Source organism: Bufo gargarizans, chromosome 4 (assembly GCF_014858855.1).
Source record: "Bufo gargarizans isolate SCDJY-AF-19 chromosome 4, ASM1485885v1, whole genome shotgun sequence".
Lineage (NCBI taxonomy): Eukaryota > Metazoa > Chordata > Amphibia > Anura > Bufonidae > Bufo > Bufo gargarizans.
The window spans coordinates 87,029,143-87,050,387 of record NC_058083.1 but is presented as its reverse complement, the minus strand read 5'-3'; positions in this window follow the sequence as shown (position 1 = coordinate 87,050,387).

Here is a 21,245-nt window from a genome sequence, read left to right as displayed (position 1 = left end):
CTGGGTCTGCTAAGACCCAACAGCTCCCGCAATCATCCAGCTGCAACAATCACATGACCACTGGGAACAAAATAGGAAGCGCTATGTATGCACAGTAAGAGGAGCCTTACTGTCAATGACAATAAGCATGCAGCAGCGGTCTCTGCAACAATGTTTTAAAAGTGTCTCGACCTATATATTCAATGGGCATTTGGCAAGTGGTTAAAAATCCGACAGTGCAGTGTGCTATTAGACAGGCTGTTGCCACCCACTGCCAGCTGTTTACCCATAGTCATATATGTCGCTATTACTTTGACATTAGCTTGAAAGGTGTCAAATACAATCCTAGGAGACCTCAGAGTGCCATACATGACTTTTCAGGGAAATTTGGGCACTTTTGATTCTGGCTGAATTTATTTGGACCTGAATAAATTCTGACAACCAATTTGTGAGAATAGGACCGCTAACAATTCTCAAAAAATTTGCTCATCTCTACTCTTTGATATCTTCACCTTGTTAACCCACAGAAGTCTCTTTCATCAGATTATCTGTTGCTCACATGGGATAGATAATGCTGGTCTGGTCTATGCAGTCATTCCAATGAATTCAAACTTAGTGTGCTGCTTTTCCAGCCTGGGTTCCATAACCACGTGTCCTGCTTTGTACATAATGAAATACTCACAATTTTTTTAAATAAAACCATTTTATTAAAACCAAATTATTTCAAATATAAAAAAAAGAGTCCAAAATAGCATAAAGCAGTCAACACATTTCAGACTGTACTCAGTTCTTACTCATGTCATGCGTTGACTGGTGTGGGGAGATGTCCTGCTGGACGTTTTTAAAATATTTGAAATAAAATGTTCATGGTTTTATTCAAGACCTGAGTGCTGGACCCGCTACTTTCTTTCTACAGTGGATTTGCTTCTCCTAAGGATCCATGCACCGAGAACTGACAAAGGCCGTGAGCTGATTGCATTTATTTTTTGGGGTACTCAAAGTCTGGCACAGGGGAGGTGTGATCTTGATTCCCACGTTATGTACTTTTGATATAGTCTGGACCACTGTCTTACCTGCACAGACTGGACCAGACTGGAGTCTTCAGTTCTTGGCTGGACATTGCTTTTAATGGGAACCTGTCACCGAGATTTTGTGTATAGAGCTGAGGAAATGGGTTGCTAGATGGCCGCTAGCACATCCGCAATACCCAGTCCCCATAGCTCTGTGTGCTTTTATTGTGTAAAAAAAACAATTTGATACATATGCAAATTAACATAAAAGAGTCATATCTTACTTGTGTGACCAGAGAAGAGTCATATTTTTAAGCTCTGACTCATCTCAGGTTACATTGCATATGTATCAAATCGGTTCTTTTACACAATAAAAGCACACAGAGCTATGGGGACTGGGTATTGCGGGTGTGCTAGCGGCCATCTAGCAACCCATGTCCTCAGCTCTATACCCCAAATCCCGGTGACAGGTTCCCTTTAAGGAGTTTTACAATCTTGATGAGAGATCATGTATATTTATTTAGCTATGGTCCTACTGTGATGTGCACGTAATGTTACATGTTCCATAAATATCTGATGTGACACAGTACCCTGTGTATAAATTAGGCCTGTTTCACACTTGCGTTGTGGCATTCCGGATTTGAGATCCAGCAGAGGATCTCAAAACTGGAATTAAATGGATCCGTGCTATTGAATACGTCCGGATGCATCCATTTTGGCTGGACGAGGTTGTATTTAATTAAAACTGGGCAAACCGTATCCACTATGAAAATTATTCTAAGTCAATGGGTGTCTGATCCGGTTTTTTAGCTAACAAAAAAAAACTGATCTGTCACTATTGACTGACATAGATTTTTTTATGCTGGATCTCAAAACCGTAATGGCACAACGCAAGTGTGAAAAGGCCTTACATTTCTTTATACAGGAGAGGTGAAATCCAGAGTAGGCTCAGCATGCATGTGGAACCTGCATTCCCTGAATTTACTGGAGACCAGTATAGCACCAGCAGAGGTAGTATCTAGTGTTGGTTCCTGTCCTAAAGAGATCACCTTGACGCTGGCGGACAGGCACAAATAATTTTATACAAAATGTATTTGCTAAGAATTTCACATTCATAACGTAGCCTTAGCATTAGTACATTTTCTATAGTGAGCATGGCACTGATTCATTTACTTGATTATTTGTGTTTGCAGATTGCTGTAGCATTGTATTTGTTTTTGCTATTATATATTATAGTCCATGAAACTGTGCACAGGCTGGTGTGTGCATGTGACTATATAGGTGCCTATACAGGAATGCTTACTGCCTAGGAGTCACAGCTCTGCTCTTGCAGAGAGCGAATGTCATTCTGGCAGCGTCAGGGGGAAAGAAGGGAAGGCACTGAATACAATCTTTCTCTCTCTCTGTTATTTTTTTCTTTTCCTTCCCCCCTTTTCTGTCTTCCCCCGGCCAGAGTTCATTATTTTTCTTTCTTGTCACTCTGTGTGATAGCTTGGACAGAAGAGCAGAGAAAGAAGCATCACAAGGCCTTAATCTGCTCTTTAATGCCTGACTTCAGAGGCGCCATTTATCTTGCTAGTGCAGCAGGGGTCTCCGGCAATTTTATCTCTAATAATATATTGATGGATTAAAAGGGTCAGACCGGAGACGAGCTAGAAAAATTGCTTATTGACATCAAAATACAGTGCCCTCAACCTGATAAACATAGAGGGGGGCCGTGTATGTCCTTTCTGGATCCTGACGCTTCTAGGGAAAAAAAATAACAAAACAAAAAAAATAGCATTTTCCAGCATGGACCATTTAGTATTAATCTGGGACAGAGCAGTGCTGTAAACTGTCTGATAGGTATACAAATACACATCCGGTGTACTTTATGCTGATTGCAGGCACATTTCTCCATATTCTGTGCAGGGTTCGGGATGTTGTGCCTGCACACAATTACACTTTACAATATATATGTGTGACTGTAGATGAATATAGGGAAAAGGGATCTATATGTATCCAGTCCACAGGGAATACATGTAAGGGTACGGTCACACAGTCAGGTTTTTGCGTGCAGTTTTGGAAGCTGATACCAGGAGAGTATTAAAATAAAGAAACAGGAGAATTTGCGTACACTCCTGATTTTGGCTTCCAAAATGTCATCAAGAAACCTGACCATGCATACTTGCCACCTGTTCTGAATTTAACGGGACTGTCCCTGATTTACAGAAACAGTCCCGGCAAATTAGTTTTTTCCGGGCTGACAATGGGTGGGGCTAACACAAACTCGCCCATAAGTGGGGGTTACCAGTCGAGGTTGGGGTGTTCCTGGGAGCGAGGTTTATATACCCCGATTTTACTAACTGAAACGTTGGCAAGCATAACCATGTGGTCATACCCTAAGTGCATCATCGCTGCATCTTGAGTATTTCCAGTAATATCCTGTATGGGGACCAGAAAGCGGATAGAAATACGTACTGGCATAGCAGCATAACAGCAGCAGAAGGGGATCAATGGGGTGAGATGGGTGGAATTACTGTGGTAGCAGTGGTAGTGACTAATGTGGGGCCCGCAGAGGCATATATGTAGGAAGAGTGCTCTTCAAGACCTGAAGGACCTGTTATGACATCACTGTCATGGGGTCAGTGCAGAGGGGGAGGAGCTCAGCTGTGGAGAGGCAAAGGGCAGGTGAGGACCTATGATGATGTCATGTGACATGAGGGGACCCAGCTTTGTGTGGAGGAGAAGAAAGTGAATAAGCATGTATTCAATGTAAGTGCAAGGGAAATGCTGGGAGTTGTAGTTGTCACCTCTTATGTCTCCTCCCTGTAATGTCCTCTCATATATGATAATTGCCTGGACATGCTGGGATTTATAGTTCCCTTCTCATACCACCTCCTGTAATGTCCTCAGATATCCCATAATAGCCTGTATGTGCTGGGAGTTGTAGTTCTCTCCTCATATCTCGTTCCAGACTGGCCCACCAGAGTACCAGAAGATCCTCTGGTGGGCTGTACACAATAATGGACCCCTAGTAAAACATGGTTCCAAAAGCTGTAGTGGGCTCCTGTCAGTAAGTAGGAAAAAGGGCTCAACACCATCTGATCTAGAAAGCACCAATGCTTCCTACTGTCTACTTCACGGCATGTAAAGTACTATAGTTCTCTGCTCTTATTCTGCCTTCCTGTAATGTCCTCTGATATCACATAATATCAGCCTGGACGTGCTGGGAATTGTAGTTCTCTGCTCTTATTCTGCCTCACTGTAATGTCCTCTGATATCACATATCAGCCTGGATATGCTGGGAGTTGTAGTTTTCTCCCCTTATACCTCTTCCTTGTAATTTCTAGGGTTGTGAAAGTGGCCTCCCTACTGCCAGTACACCCACACGGTAATAATGACTACTGTGTATGTGCCCAGGCAAGGCCAAGGTCGCAATGGATGTCTGTCATCCATTACGACCAGGGCCACATTCCCAGCCGTGCTCTCTGCAGCAGACACGATGCAGTGACATTGCCTGTTGGATGGAGAAGAAGGGCGTAGGGGCTGAGGATAATTACTTCACTGCATCGCTACAGCTGGGGAGAGCGGGATGTGCTCCATTCATCGGGAGAATGGGTCTAGGTGAGTACATAATAATAAGACATACAATAATACATTTTACTGTATTTTACTGTATTTACACCCATCATTCCAGAAGTTTACAGGATGTATACTGGAAAACAGATGAAGCCGCCAGAATGGAGCAGTGGGGAACAGGTGAGTATCATTTTTTCAACAGGTACTGCAGGTTGGGGTTGACATTTCAAAAAGCAGGACTGTTCAGTAATAAAAAATTTAAAAAAATGTCTGAAACTATTTTTGTATGTGCCATTTGTAGGCCAGACAAATCAGAAGAATTTTTATTGGACAATATGTTATTTTGATTTGATTCCTTAGGATATGAAATCAATTTAAGATTGGTGAAGGTCCAATTCTTGTCACTTCCCATTGATCAGCTGTTTGAAGGGGCAGCTGCAATCTGTTGAGTGTCGTGTCCCCTTCATTATTTACACTGCTCCATACTTGTAGTAGCAACTGTGCCTGGCATTGCAGCTCGCTCCCATTCACATTTTCTGCTTGTATCACAGAGATGTGTCAGGAAAACGATGAATGACATCCATCAAACTGCTGATAGGCTGTTGAATGGGGTGAAAGTCATATCTCCACCAGTCTAATATTGACACCCCCGTGATGGGGAATAGATGCCTGTGATAAGAACATAGTCCTACCACTTTACAAATCACTAGTCAGACCACACATGGAGTACTGTGTACAGTTCTGGGCTCCTGTGAACAAGGCAGACATAGCAGAGCTGGAGAGGGTCCAGAGGAGGGCCAACTAATGTAATAATTGGACTGGGGCAACTACAGTACCCTGAAAGATTATCAACATTAGGGTTATTCACTTTAGAAAAAAGACAACTGAGGGGAGATCTAATTACTATGTATAAATATATCAGGGGTCAGTACAGAGATCTATCCCATTATCTGTTTATCCCCAGGACTGTGACAAGGGGACATCCTCTGCGTCTGGAGGAAAGAAGGTTTGTACACAAACATGGAAGAGGATTCTTTACGGTAAGAGCAGTGAGACTATGGAACTCTCTGCCTGAGGAGGTGGTGATGGTGAGTACAATAAAGGAATTCAAGAGGGGCCTGGATGTATTTCTGGAGTGTAATAGTATTACAGGCTATAGCTACTAGAGAGGGGTCGTTGATCCAGGGAGTTATTCTGATTGCCTGATTGGAGTCGGGAAGGAATTTTTTTCCCCTTCAGTGGGGAAAATTGGCTTCTACCTCTCATGTTTTTCTTTTTTACTTCCTCTGGATCAACTTGCAGGATAACAGGCCGAACTGGATGGACAAATGTCTTTTTTCGGCAGTATATACTATGTTGCTATGTTAAAGGTTTTTTCAATTTGGGCTTTGCTGACCCAGGTTTCACAATGTAAAGAAATCCCTCTGGTTGCTTCCATCCCATATGTAGCACTTTCTGTTCTGTATCCAACCAAACCCATGATGCACTTCTCCTTTCTCTGTCACAGCTCCATCACTGCCCCTAACAATACCCTGCTAGATTATAGCTCCTTCTATCCAGCTTGTCACATAGACACTCTACTATCACTTCCCATAACACTGCCCAACTAGTTTATAGCTCCTCCCACCAGCTATTTACATAGTCACCCCCCTATCACGGACATACCCATGGACATAACATTACAGTAAATAAGAAAGAGTCCTATGGACATGGTCATGTGACCACAGCCCAGAATGGAAGATAGGAGAAATAAAGGTAAAAAAAATACATTACAAAATTACAGCTCCCTTCATAAATGATTACTGTAAAGGATGTTGATGGAAAACAGAAAACCCCTTTAATCCCTTAATTCAAAATTCTGTGCATGTACGGTGAAGGATGCTGTGCCAGAACGCATTCTGCCGCGCCCGCCCGATCACTGCAGCGGTCCGGCAGTCCCAGGTATCCGGGCCCCTGCTGTATCCGCCGACGATGCCGGCAGATTAACCCCTTCTATGCCACGTTCAGCGCTGACCGCGACATAGAAGTGGTTTGTGGCGGGTGAAGGAGCGCATCAGGTCCCCGTGCTGCTTTGGCGGGGACCTGATGTGTGAGAATGCAGCCCGATGGGTTATATATATTAGGTATACATATTAGGTATTGCCAGAATATGTAATTACCTGCTCTATAAAAATATCACATGACCTAACCCCTCAGGTGAACACCATAAAAAAAAAAACGGTGTAAAAAAAACAATTTTTTTTGTCACCTTACATCACAAAAAATATGCCCCTACTTAAGACAATTGCCCCCCCCCCCCCCCCCCCAAAAAAAAAAAAAACTATGTCTCTCAGCATATGGAGACTAAAACATTTTGTGTAAAAAGTGCTTGTATTGTGTAAAACTTAAATCAATTTTAAAAAGTATACATATCAGGTATTGCCACATGCGTAACGACCTGCTCTATAAAAATATCACATAATCTAACCCCTCAGGTGAACACCTTCAAAAATAAAATAAAACAGTGTCAAAAAAGCAATTTTTTTGTCACCTTACATCACAAAAAGTGTAAGAGCAAGCGATCAAAAAGTCATATGCACCCTAAAATAGTACCAATCAAACCGTCATCTCATACCAAAAAAGATCTGCCCCTACAGTCAGACAGTCGCCCAAAAATATAAATAAATATGGTTTTCAGAATATGGAGACACCAAAAATATTTTTTTTTTAAAATGCTTTATTATGTAAAACTGAAACAAACAACCAAAAATATTAGTTATATTTGGTATTGTTGCGTCCATAACAACCTGCTCTATAAAAATAGCTCATGATTTAACCTGTCAGATAAACGTTGTAAAAAACAAAAAATAAAAACAGCTATTTTTTTTATTACCTTGACTCACTAAAAGTGTAATATAGAGGAACAAAAAATCATCTGTACCCTAAAATAGTACCAACAAAACTACCACCTTATCCCGTAGTTTCCAAAATGGGGTCACTTTTTTTAGGGGTGCATCAGGGGTCTTCAAATGTGACATGGCAAGTTAAAATTATCCCAGTGAAATCTGCCCTCCAAAAACCATATGGCGTTCCTTTCCTTCTGCGCCCTGCCATGTGGCCATACAGCATTATGATCAGTTTTTAATACCTTGAGGGATAGAGTTTCTAAAATGGGGAAATTTGTGGGTGGTTTCTATTATGTAAGCCTCACAAAGTGACTTCAGACCTGAAATGGTCCTTAAAAAGTGGGTTTTGGAAATTTTTAGAAACATTTCAAGATTTGCTTCTAAACCTCTAAGCTTTCTAACATCCCTAAAAAATAAAATGGCATTCACAAAATGATCCAAACATGAAGTAGACATATAGGAAATGTAAAGTAATAACTATTATATGAGGTATCACTATCTGTTTTAAAAGCAGAGAAATTGACCGTATGAATGAGTCCGCATCCATACCAGAATTTTACAGAACGGGTGTGGGCTCATTTATATTAATGGGGCCACAAAAGATGCGGACAGCACACTGTGTGCGTAGTTCCGTTCTGCACCCAGCCCAAAAAAATTGAGCTCGTCCTATTTATGTCCACAATTGTGGACGAGAATAAGCATTTTCTATGATAGCGGCTGCATCTGCAGTCCGCAAATTGCACATAGGCCGGTATCTTTGTTTTGCGGATCTGCAAAACACTACGGTCGTGTTAATGTGGCCTTAAGGAAAACCTCTTTAAAGAAATATTTGGCCAAACTGATAAATTATGATGTGCCTAGTGCAGGGCAATGGCTGTTTGTTAATATTGACATCAAAGGTACTGAAGGGCGGGCTTTAGCGCTGCCCTAGCCATTTTACCGGCTAGTGCAGCGCTAAAGCCTGCGATTAGTGCCGCTGATGTCACCATGCTCACTCTTAGGGCTCATGCACATGGCCGTTGTGTGGACTGTAAATTGAGGTCCCCAATGCACGGGCAACATTCGTGCAGCGATCGGGAAGAATAGAGACCCATTCAACCTGAAAAGGTCCGTAATCTGGCCGCACTGTAAAAAAATAGAACATGTTCTAGTTTTTGGCGGTGCAGAGGCACGGGCAGAAACACCACGGAAGCAGTAGTGCTTCTGTGGGCTTGTCATCAGTGCTTCCGTTCTGCACTGCATCTCCCGGATTGCGGACCTATTCAAGAGAAAGGGTCCGCATCCGTGATGCTGGGTGCACACGGCAATACGACCACGTGCATGAGGCCTTAGGTGGAAGCCTCCACCTAGCTTTCCTCATGGAGAGCCCGGTATGTTACCGGATCTCTAGAAAAGGCCCTTGTCCTACTCGATTCAGCGCAGGCAAAGGAGAGCATCGGAGCATGAAATGCTCTGATGCTCATATCAGGGGGGCTGACTGGGTGAAAATGGAGATATGTCTGGGTTCAGCTCTGAACCCGGACAACCCATTTAACTAAGTGTATCCATTTTACTTGGAGATTTCCAGTAGGCTAGTGTATTTAGCAGGGTGCTCACCACAGTATACATTCAGTACATACTCCAGTATGTGAGGGTATGTGGAGATGGACTTATTTGAACCCACTGTGCCACGTGGCCTACCTCCTCTAAGGTCGTTGTCTAAGTGAACCCCTGGATCTTCACAGTACCCCTGATGGTGGGGATAGACTTTCCCGAGGGGAACACCAGGTCGCTACCTCTTGAGGAGGATAGGCACATGAGACAGCTCGTCCAGGCGGACCAGGAGGTACCTGAGAAAGGTTCCAGAGGTGCAAGACCGAAGGATGAGGCAGAGGTGTAGTCAGACAGGCAAAAGGTCAGGGCAGGTGGAAACCAGGAACCTTAGCAGGACACAAAGACATTGACACTGAGGCATCTGGGAAGAGGGCTGAGCCACTTATATATGCGCAGGAGGGCTAGGATAGGTCAGCGAGATCACATGACCTAAACCATAAAGTCCAGGAAGTAACGCGCGCCGGCCCTTAAGGAAGCAGCTGCTGTTACACTGATACAAGGCAGCAAAATAAAAAAATAATGCCTGCTCTCAGCCTGCTTTCAAAAACGACCCCCTGCAGATCTGGGCAGGTTCCTGGTTGGGGGTGAGCATGGTTTATACTTTTTATACATTATATGTCATTTTTGAAGAGATTAAGGCCAAGTCTTATGTTGTCTGTTTTATAATATCTCTTGCTGTACTTGAGCTCCTTATGTATTTTTACTACTCTGTAAATATATTCATGCAGCAAAGTCTCTCCAACGCAGTGCACTGCAAAACCAGGCTTAGCTCAACTACATGGCTAAATAATCGAAACACCCCTTGCATAAACTCTTAAGAAATCTTGATACATTCTTAAAAAAAATTATATTGCTCAACTGATTTCTAAACAGAGAATTATATTGTCATGGTCCGCGACAACTTTCCTAAATGCCTTTTTCGTAAATAATTCGGCTCTATTCAGAGTATTCATAATACAAATTAGTATTTTTCCTATATTCCAATTCTTCCTTCCTCCTCTCTCCTTGCTCACGCCCTATTTCTCTGATTTTGACAACTCCGTTTTATTTTTTATTTTTTTTTCCTTCCCTCCATTGCCATTTTTTTTTTCCCTGCAGTTTCTGGCAGAGGTGATAAGTCTCCATAAATAGGATTAGCATTGATTCCTTTACCAAGAACAGAGATGATGCTGTCTCCTTCATTTACTGAACTGCCAGCTTTGAAATACAAAAAGAGAGAGAAAGAAAAGAGAAATCTGATGAAAGGCAAAGAAAAATAATAATAAAAAAAAACAGCTTTATAAAATGTAGGCCCTCTGTGAATTCAAAAATATATATATTTCTTTAGTTATTTATGTGGTTACAGCGAGATAAAGGATCAAGGGAGGTTTTGCTTCTGTTCTCAGATTTAAGAAAAGACTCTAACTTCTTTCTTTTTTATATATTTTGTTTGTTCTTAATACATTTAGCTTTTCTCCTCCTAACATATTTTTACTAGCTAATCTTACACATCCACTATTGTGTGGCCAACGCGTTTTTAACCTTGAAATGTTGCAAAGACAGAGCCAAAGAAAGAAAACCCAGCGAGTGAAGGAGAGAGGGAGGGAGAAAGGAGCATAAGAGTGAGAATAAAGGGATGTGGTTCATTGAGAAGTGTTGGAGAGCTGAATTAATCTCTGTATTTATTTAGTTGAGTTCGCTTGCAGTTTAATGTTTTGAGGTGCCGCATTACTATGCATGGCGAATCAACAGGAAACATTGCTTATGTTCATATTCTAAATGTATGCTTTGAAATAATTAATACTTGTGGATCCATTGCCTATACAGAGAGGCAGCCATTTTGAATCTCGACATGTAGGCTGATATATCAGAATTTCATAATAGGTTGTTTTAAAATTTATTTTTTTAAAGGGGTCATCCAACCCCTGAAATGCCGCCCCCCCATGCCCGGGCCCCTCACTCACAATGTACTTACCTGTCTCCCCTGAAGCCCGCACGGCTGCCGCTGCATCTCCCTGTCGCGCGGATGAAAAGGGGCAGTCGATGGCAGGCAGTGACAAGGACGAGTCTTCCTAGCATTGTGGTTGACACGAGGGAGGCTAGTCAGGGAGATGCAGCGGTGGTCGTGCGTGCGGACTTTAGAAGCGATTCGAGTGCCGGGGAGCCAGGTAACTACATTGTGTGTGAGGGGCCTGTGCATATGGGGGAGCATTTCAGGGGTCGGATAACCCATTTAACATCATTGAGTTAACTACCAGGGAGCCAGACCACTTGACTTCTATGGGGCCCTGGGGGAGAATCTGATTCTCCTGTTTCTGACATAGATTTACTACATTTTCTGGTAGCCACCACTAGGGATACAGTAGCTCAGTGCAAAGATGTTATGTACAGCTTTCATTGATATCAGTGGTAATGGTATAAATTCCTATGCACAGAGTGCCCCCTAGTGGTGGATACAAGCAACCGGTTTTATACTGTGTCAGTCATGTGGGCAAGCACTGCCATGCATCAGTGAGGTGGTCCACATAACTGGCCTACAAATTTGTTTAAATGGTCATGGAACACCCTATGGTGTCCAGCGATGCACCTAGACTTTCTGCTGCCTGAGGCGAAATTTGAAATGGCGCCGCCTCCCCCCCAATTTCTTAAGCTAACCCCTTGGCCACAATGAAAGTGTTCATTGCCCATGGCCCTTCCGCTGCCCCCCTCTTGCCCCTACTTGGTGCTGCCTGAGGTCTCTCCTGGCCTCATTGATGGTGCACCCCTGGGTGTAACTAAAAGTGAATGCCCGCATGATGAATGCCAACCCCTGAGGATGCACACTAATCATAATTCTGCACATTTTCCTTTTAGGATTAATGCAGGATAGATAGGAAGTGAATTGGAGTGTTGGGAGATGGTCAGTGTGGCTGAGAAAAAAATATTCTCCCTTCCTTCTATTACTAATCTACTCTTCAATGAGCCCAAGAGGTCAATAAATGACCATGACATGTTAGAAAAATTGGTAATAAAGGAATTATTATTATTTATTATTAAAAGGAGTCTGTCACCACATTTCAGTATATTAGACCGATCAAATAGGGTTATATGATCCACCCAGAACAAAAAAAACGGTACCTTTGTTGTAGAAAACTGACTTTTCTTTTAGCCGAAAATGAACTTATAAGATTATGTTATGAGCCCTCTCAAGTGCCCAGGGCGGTCTCTCAATCCTCGGAGCCCCAGGCAGCACCTCCTAAACGGCTCATAACCCCGCCCTCCGTGCGCCTCTGCCCGCCCGTTTACTCCCCTCCCCTGTCCTTTTCCACTGCGACTGTGCGGTCCAAATCGTAGCGGGCGCATGCGCAATGCGATGCCCGCTCCTGTCAGGGCATCGCAATACCTTCTGCGCATGCGCCCGCTACGATTTGGACCGCACAGCCGCAGTGGAAAAGGACAGGGGAGGGGAGTAAACGGGCGGGCAGAGGCACACGGAGGGCGGGGTTATGAATCGTTTAGGAGGTGCTGCCTGGGGCTCCGAGGATTGAGAGACCGCCCTGGGCACTTGAGAGGGCTCATAACATAATCTTATAAGTTCATTTTCGGCTAAAAGAAAAGTCAGTTTTCTACAACAAAGGTACCGTTTTTTTTGTTCTGGGTGGATCATATAACCCTATTTGATCGGTCTAATATGCTGAAATGTGGTGACAGACTCCCTTTAAAGCACCATTCATTCCATAGCGCTGTACATATGAAAAGGGGTATTACATACATAATACAGACAATTGCACTAAACATGAACAAGACGAGTTACAGACTGGTACAGAAGGAGAGAGGGCCCTGCCCATGAGAGCTTACAATCTACATGGTATGAGAGAAGGACACAGTAGGTGAGTTAGAGTTAATCCTTCTAATCAGCAGTTCTTTATTATAATAAGCTGGTTATTTCAAGTATCTCCTGTGGTCCAAATAACTAGCATTATTGCAAACCTCTTTAAAGGGGTTTTCTGTCTTTAGGGACTTTCAGGCAGAACCCCTCCCCGGTGGGCAGACCTATGAAGGGAAGCATACTTACCTGCTGCCCGCTGCTAGGTTCTAGGTCTGGCTTCTATGCTCCACTGCTGCTGCTGCAACACTCCTGTCCACGGGTGTCAACATCCAGAGTGATGGCCACTGTAGTCAGTGGTAAAATAGCTCCCTTAGGTCAGTTAAACTCATGCATCACCGCTGTGGCCAGTGATTGGCTTCAGCAGCCGTTGAATTGGATCTTTACATGCTGGGATCAGAGTGCTGCAGCAGTGGCGGGAATGAGATGGAGCCAGAACCTAGCAGCAAAGACCAGGTAAGTATGATTCCCTATGAAGGGCCACCCACAAAAGGCCCACAAAAATTGAAAACCCTTTCAAATAATTAGGCCAGACAGTTGGTGTCCCACACTTCATGTGTACATTGAAGAAAGACTCTTCAGAGGACAGAACAGCTCAGAAATGCAATATAATGTGGAATTTTACTACAGCGTTAGACTATTTTATTTAAGTACCACTTCAGTTATTTTATGTGTTTATATAATGCATCACAATAATTGCATTATTAATTGATAATGTAGAGGCTGTTGTGTATGTGTAATGTCCCAAAGTGTTATTACCACTTCTTTTTGGCACTTTGCTACCGTTTCTTATGTGCTAATGTATAACATCTAATGTTCCTCTTGTCATCTCCTATGTGCATATTAATTTTTGAAACTGTTATGCTTATGTAATTGCCTGTTCTACCAGCAGATGGTGGCAACATTGGCAGTATTAGCTTCCCTGGGGATGAACCTCCTTGTTCCCTTCCAGACCTCTCTAGAGAGGGAGGGGTTAGTAAGTTAGTGAGCAGTTTATCCTTCCCCTCCGTGGGGACAAGTCGTGTCTAGTCCACCCTCCTTAGGCTACCTTCACACTGCCATTTCTGGGTCCGCCTGTGAGATCCGTTTTAAGGCTCTCCCAAGCGGCCCCAAACGGATCAGTTTAGCCCTAATGCATTCTGAATGGATAAGGATCCGTTCAGAATGCATCAGTTTGCCTCTATTCAGCCTCCATTCCGCTCTGGAGGCAGACACCAAAACGCTGCTTGCAGCATTTTGGTGTCCGCCTGGCGGTGCGGGGCCAAACGGATCCATCCTGACTTACAATGTAAGTCAATGGGGACGGATCCGTTTACATTGACACAAATATGATGCAATTGTAAACAGATCCGTCCCCCATTGACTTTTAATGTAAGTCTGGACGGATCCGTTTGACTTACACTTAGACTTTGATTATTTTTTTTACTAAGTTATGCAGATGGATCCGTACTAAACGGATACCAGCGTTTGCATTTATAGGTGCAGATCCGTCTGTGCAGATACAAGACAGATCCGCACCTAACGCAGGTGTGAAAGTAGCCTTAGGGAGAGATTGTGTGTCGGCTAGCAGAGCACTGTCTGCTCTGCTAAGCCTGCAGGCCCTTCCTGTGATATCTACATGGTTGCGTATCCCGTCCTGGGCTTGCATTGCCTTCAGCCAAGCTGAGCCGAAGCTTGAAGTACTCACCACCAGGAAAAGAAGTTCCTAGGATTCTATAGTAATAGACAGACTACAGATTAGAGCTAACTTAAGTTCCAGCAGAAGAGGAAGAGTTTCCTATTTATACAGCCAAGCATAGCAGAGTTGAGAGAGACAACACATAGCACAGCTGAGATTGTTGCAGAGAAGTATTTGCCTGCCAAAGTTAAGCCAATACCTGCTGATGACCAAGATATCGTTTGGAAGCTGTTTGATTACCAATTTATCCCAAGTAAAAGCAACTGTTCAACGTTACTACAAAATCTGGACTCCATTTATTCCACTTGTTCGTCATCTAAGTTCAACTACCCCCTTTTGCACTGCTTCGGACCACATCACGTCTGGGATATACGGATATCTAGGTAGGAACACTGTGACATGTATACATAACATCTACAGAGATTGTAGGCCACACTGCACCACTCTGGCAATCCTACCTCTGGGTACCAACATAACCATCTACAAAGGGAGCCTTGACCGCAGTTGACGTCACATTTACTTGCTCTATAAGAGGGACATATTTCATAGAAACCTCCTATGGGGCAAGGGATACCCCAGACGCTAAACCCGTCCGTTGCATATGCCCTTTGTATACTTGTTTTATTTGGTGTTCTGTTTATGGGTTGTCTGCGAACTTAGCTCCTTCTTTCCCTCTGATATTGTTCCCCTTACACAGCCTATATTTGATGTCTGGCCTTTAGATTTTTGGAGTGCTCTCTAGGGGCAGCAAGGTCAGTCACATAGAACTGCTTTCCCCTATCTCGCATTTTAGATTCTCTGTATATTCCTTTGTGATGCAGCTTCAGCTTGCTTCTCTTGCCTCCTGCTTGTGATAGGTTTCTCCATGCCAGTTCTTACAAACAGTAGGTAGGGGAGAGCAGTGTGAAACTGCATGACACAGATTTTGTAGACAGGGAGTATATAGCACTGCAGCCAGGGTTAAAATTGCCCACCAGAGTACCCTACGGAGGGCCCAAGCTTTGACAATAATGGACCCCTAATTAAACAGGGCCCTTAAGGTCCTATACAAATGGATGGTGGGCCCTCAGAATCATTTTCTCTGGTGGGCCCAAGAACTTCAATCCAACACTGACTGCAGTTAATCACTAAATGAGCAAATTTATTACTGCTCTCCTACCTCCTCATATATGATATTTTCAGCAGTACTCTATGCATAGGGTTCAGTGCAGAGAAACAAAGAAAGGAGCATTTTGGGGAGGTATAGTGGCCACGAGGGATTTGATAGTTGTCACAAGAAGTTAACCAGAGAGGTGAGGAGTGACCTCTTATCTACACAGTAGAGCAGGGATCAGCAACCATCGGCACCCCAGCTGCTGTGAAACTACAACTTCCAGCAAGCAAACATGTTTGGCTGATATTTCAACTCCCCTAGAAGTGAATGAAGCATTCTGGAAGTTGTAGTTTCTGAAAAGATGGCGTGCCAGAGGTTACTGATCCCTGCAGTAGAGGATGCTCTAAATTGCTGGTCAGACTGAGATCATAGGATGCAGCTGTCTATCATGAAAGACCTCAGTATGTATTGATTTAACTAAGCTGGGATGAAACAACAGACCACAAGTACAGGAGAAATGGAGCAAGTGCTAAATTCTCACTTTCCTGAAAAGGAGGGGATGCTACGAATTTAACTTTTACATTATTTATTTGCTTTTAATTTTATTTCATTTTATTTTATAATTTTTCAATCTAAGGCAGAATTCTCTCTTTCTTATTCAAAGCTGCAATCTTCAGTTTTTCTTCCCGCAGACATAGAGCTGGATGTGTCACCTATTATTTTTTCTGCCAGTGAAAAGTTTAACCCCTTGCCGAAAATGGACGTAAGTGTTCATCCAGATTACATGTAACTTACTGCAATTGGCCGTACAGTTACATCCGAACTGCTAACCGGGGCAGGGACACTATAAAGTGTCACAGCCCCGGAGTCTCCTCTGTCAAGGACAGCAGAGACACTGGAGCAGCCGGCAGGGGACCAATCAGAGTGATCCCTTGTCAGTGATCGCTTTAATTGGTAAGTCTGTACAGACTAACCAATCAGAGCATAGTTGCCCCAATAGTTCTGGTTTCAGGCACTGATTTCCACAGTTTGTGACTGTGGAGATCAGAGACTGTAGGCAGGTATGTCCTCAATGCCCCCTTTGTGCCCCTGACACTCCCACTGTGCCCCTAATGCCCCCATCTTGCCCCCTACTGCCCCCCACATGGCCCTCAGTGTGCCATTACTGTATGAAGATGGCAGCAGCTCTGGAACTGAGCCACCAGTAGCGGGTAACATAGAGCTGACACTTTGCTTCAACACCCAAGATTAGTGTTGGCTGTTTAACACCTTACAGACTGCAGGCAGTACTGATCACTGATGTAAAGGGCCTCCAGGCTTGCCATATACTGAAGCCACAGTTGTGTGTGTGTCAGTGTAACTGACAGTACTGTACACCGCAATAGATGACTATTGCAGTGTACTATACAGCCATCAGGCCCACTGGATCGTCAAGAACCAAGTTTGACCTGATAACAAAAAAGTGTAAAGATTTTTTTTTTTTATGTAAAAAATTCAATGAAAAAATTAATAGCTTTTTCCCATATCCGCTTATTTATAATTGATTAAAAAATGAAAGTATAAGTACAAGTATGAAAGTACTTCAGCCAATCCCACAAAAAAAGCCCTTACACAGCTAAGTTGGCATAAAAATAAAAATGTTTTGAATGTTAGTATATTGCGATGCAAAATATTACTTTTTCATTTAAAAAAAATGCTGCAAAAGTAGTAAAACATGAAAAAAACAAATACATTTGGTATCACCATAACCATATCGACCCACATAATTAAATTATCATATATACTGCATCAGGAACCCCATAAAAAATAAAAATAAAACACACTGACAGAATTGCAATTTTTGCCCACCTCCTAAAAAATGGTATAAAAGGAGATCAAAAAGTCATTTGTACCCCAATTGGAACCTAAAAAAACTACAGCCCATCACGCAACAAACAAGCTCCCACACAGCTCAGTCAACAAAAAATAAAAAAGCGATCAACCCTAAAAACTATTTCAGTAAATTCCATGTTAGAAAATCCTGATGCCATTCTTTCCTTTCTCAACGCTGGCAAGTCCCCAAACAGCAGTTTTCAACCACATACCGTATAGGGTGTTGCTGTATTCGGGAATAAATGTATAACAAATTGTGCAGTTAATTTTCTCCTTTTACCCCTTGTGTAAAATAAAAAATTTGGGGCTAAAACAACATTTTATTGGAATTTAAATGTAATTTTTTATTTTCACAGCCAAGTGTTTCAAAATTCTATGAAACACTTGTTAGGTCAAAACATTCACTTCACCCTTCGATCAATTTCTTGAGGGGTTCCAAAATGTGGTCATGTTTTAGGGGTTTCCTTTCTAGGGGTACCTCAGGGTCTCTTCAAATATTACATGGCACCTGAAAACCATTCCAGCAAAATCTGCCCTCCAAAAACAATATTGCACTCTTTTCTTTCTCCGCCCTGCCGTGTGCCCATTAAGAGATTTATATCCACATATGGGGTGTTTCTGTAAACTGCAGAATCAGGGTAATACATATTGGGGTTGTTTTGCATATAAAATGGATTAAAATGGAAAATCTGGGCAAAAATGACATTTTTGAATTTTTCCTCCATTTTGCTTTTATTTCTGTGGAACACCTTAAAGGCTTAACAAAGTTTTAACAAACAATTCTGAATAATTTGAGGGGTGTAGTTTCTAAAATGGGGTCATTTATGGGTTTCTACTATGAAACTACCTTAAAGTGACTTTAGACCTCAATTAGTTCGTAAAAAAGACAATTTTTAAAATTTTCTTGAAAATGTAAAAAATTGGTTCCAAAATTCTAACCCTTTTAACATCCCCCCAAAAAATACAAAATGATATCAACATAAAGTAGACTGGTGAATGTTAATAACTATTTTGCGAGGAATCAACATCTGTTTTAAAAGCAGAGAAATTCAAATTTTCTGTAAATGTTGGATTTTTTTATGCATAAATGTATAACATATATTTTTGTAATTACATGTAATTAAAATAAAAAATTAAAACAGCCTATGTGCACTCCCGCGGTCTCGGCCACCAGAGAGGCAGCCACTTTTTCCTTTAGTGTGCAAGCACGACCACCGCTGCTGGATTTCAGAGTGGTCGTAACCATGGAAACGGGCAGTGTATGAGGCAACTAGAACAAAACAGCAGCACATTTACCAAGTTCGGTGTAAGTCCATTTATATCATGGTGCTCGCAGCTATAGACCTCGGCTTAGGGTCATAGGCATAAAAATGGAGAAGGGACTGCAGCATTTTCCCAGATCTTGAAATTTATTCAAAAAGGTGCATCAAACACAACAGCAACGTTTCAACTATATCCTAGTCTTTGTTAAGCTAAAGTGAACATATATGGTAATGTTTAAATACCCTTAAGTGTATACATAATCCACCCACCTAATGTGTAGACCACCCACCAAATAAACATATACGGCTTATTTAATACGAATAAGATTACTTACATGTGTTCAATGTGTACTTACAGTGGTAATGGTATAAATATGGAGATCGGAAAGGGCGTCATTCTACCAGTAATCATAAGAAAAATAGCAGGAGATCCCAGCGAGCCACATCATACACACAATGTATGATGTGATGGAAAAATAAATCTAGACAGGGAAGGAAGCAATATGGACAATAACAAACCATTCGCAATACTAAGGAGAGAACACAGCCGGCACTACTAAACGTGGTACGGTGCAGGTGACTTGCTCTCAGCAATCATGCAAAAAATCAAGTGGTGCTCTGCCTGAGTGAATGGCCAAATGTCGGTAGAAGAAAAAAGAAAAAAAGGGGCGGCACTCACCAAATCTTCATCAAATCGTAGCTTTAATCGGTTAAAAACATAGCGGGTGCGGTTCACACATCACAGAAGGAAAGGCAACAGCCGTTTCGCACAACAATCGCGCTTTGTCAAGCCATAATAACAAAACATTAGTAAGTGCCTTGTATTAACTTTCTCTACATGATAAATGTCACTTGTTGAAGTGACAGAACCCCTTTAATACATAAAATGACATGTTTGATTTGCAAAAGTAGTAAGGGGTTAATAAGCTCAACGTAAGCTTTATAAATCTATTTGCAATAAGCTCCCCCTAGTGGTGGCCAAGTTTACCTGTATCGGAAGAAAAGCAGAGTAACTCTGTAACCAGTGGCATGTTGACCACGTGACTGTCATTGGGCCTTCTGAAGATCCAGCACAGAACACATTCTTCTGTTTCTGACATAGATTAAGTTGATTTTCCATCTGTTGCCAGTAAAGAGAGCTCAGTGCAAAGAGTTCAGTTACGGCTTCCATTAAAATCAATCGTAACTGTGTAAATTCATATCCACTGAGCCCCTAAGTGGTGGCTGCAGACAGCTTGTTTTATAATGCACTATGTGAAGGGAAGTCGGAGACATCAGTGTATTTATGGCAGTTGCCTGGTATGATTATATTGAGAAATTTGGTGTTTGGCATCAGATCCATATTTGTGAAGCAGCTGCTCCACTTTTTCCGACATCGTATTAGTGGGTGAGAGTGACTTTTTTGATGCAATTTTTTCTATTTACATTTTCTTCTAATTAATAAAAACAAACAAAAATGTATTAGAAATCTGGGAATCGCTTTGTATTCCAGGTTGCCTATGATTACTGGATGCACCAACACCTGATACTGGGTTACGCAGTGGGGCCCATTCCAAGTTTTGCTATGGGGCCTATGAGATCTGTATACACCCCTGTCTGTAACAGAAAAATTGAGATAAAGGGGGTCATTTATTAAGCTGATATACGTCTATATATTAGGCATATCCCAGGTGCAGATCGTGGCTCATTCTGCGACTTCTCCCTGCTCAGACCAGATCTTAAAAAAGTGGGAGTGGCGTGGGCGGGGAAGGGTACGGGCCGGCAGGGCTGGCATAGAAAAAGGTCTAAATGTAAGACAGCGAGGAAGCCACCTTACATTTGGAACTGGCGCATGATCCGCCAAAGTTATGAAGAGGCCAGCGCCACCGTCAGCTTAGGGTTTTAGGTCCCTTTCACACGGGCGAGTATTCCGCGCGGGTGCAATGCGTGATGTGAACGCATTGCACCCGCACTGAATCTGGACCCATTCATTTCTATGGAACTATGCACACGAGTGGTTTTCACCCATCACTTATCCATTGCGTGAAAATCGCAGCATGTTCTATATTGTGTGTTGCGGTGCGATAATCCATGCAACACAGGACCCATAGAAGTAAATGGGGCTGCGTGAAAAGCAAGTGCGGATGCGGTGCGATTTTCACGCACGGTTGCTCGGAGACGATCGGGATGGAGACCCGATCATTTTATTATTTTCCCTTATAACATGGTTATAAGGGAAAATAATAGCATTCTGAATACAGAATGCATAGTACAATAGCGCTGGAGGGGTTAAAAAAAATAATAATAATTTAACTCACCTTAATCCACTTGCTCGCGTAGCCGGCATCTCTCCTGTCTCTTTCTCTGCTGATTGCAGTCAAAGGACCTGTGGTGACGTCACTCCGGTCATCACATGATCCATCACATGATCCATCACCATGGTAAAAGATCATGTGAAGGACCATGTGATGACCGGAGTGACGTCACCA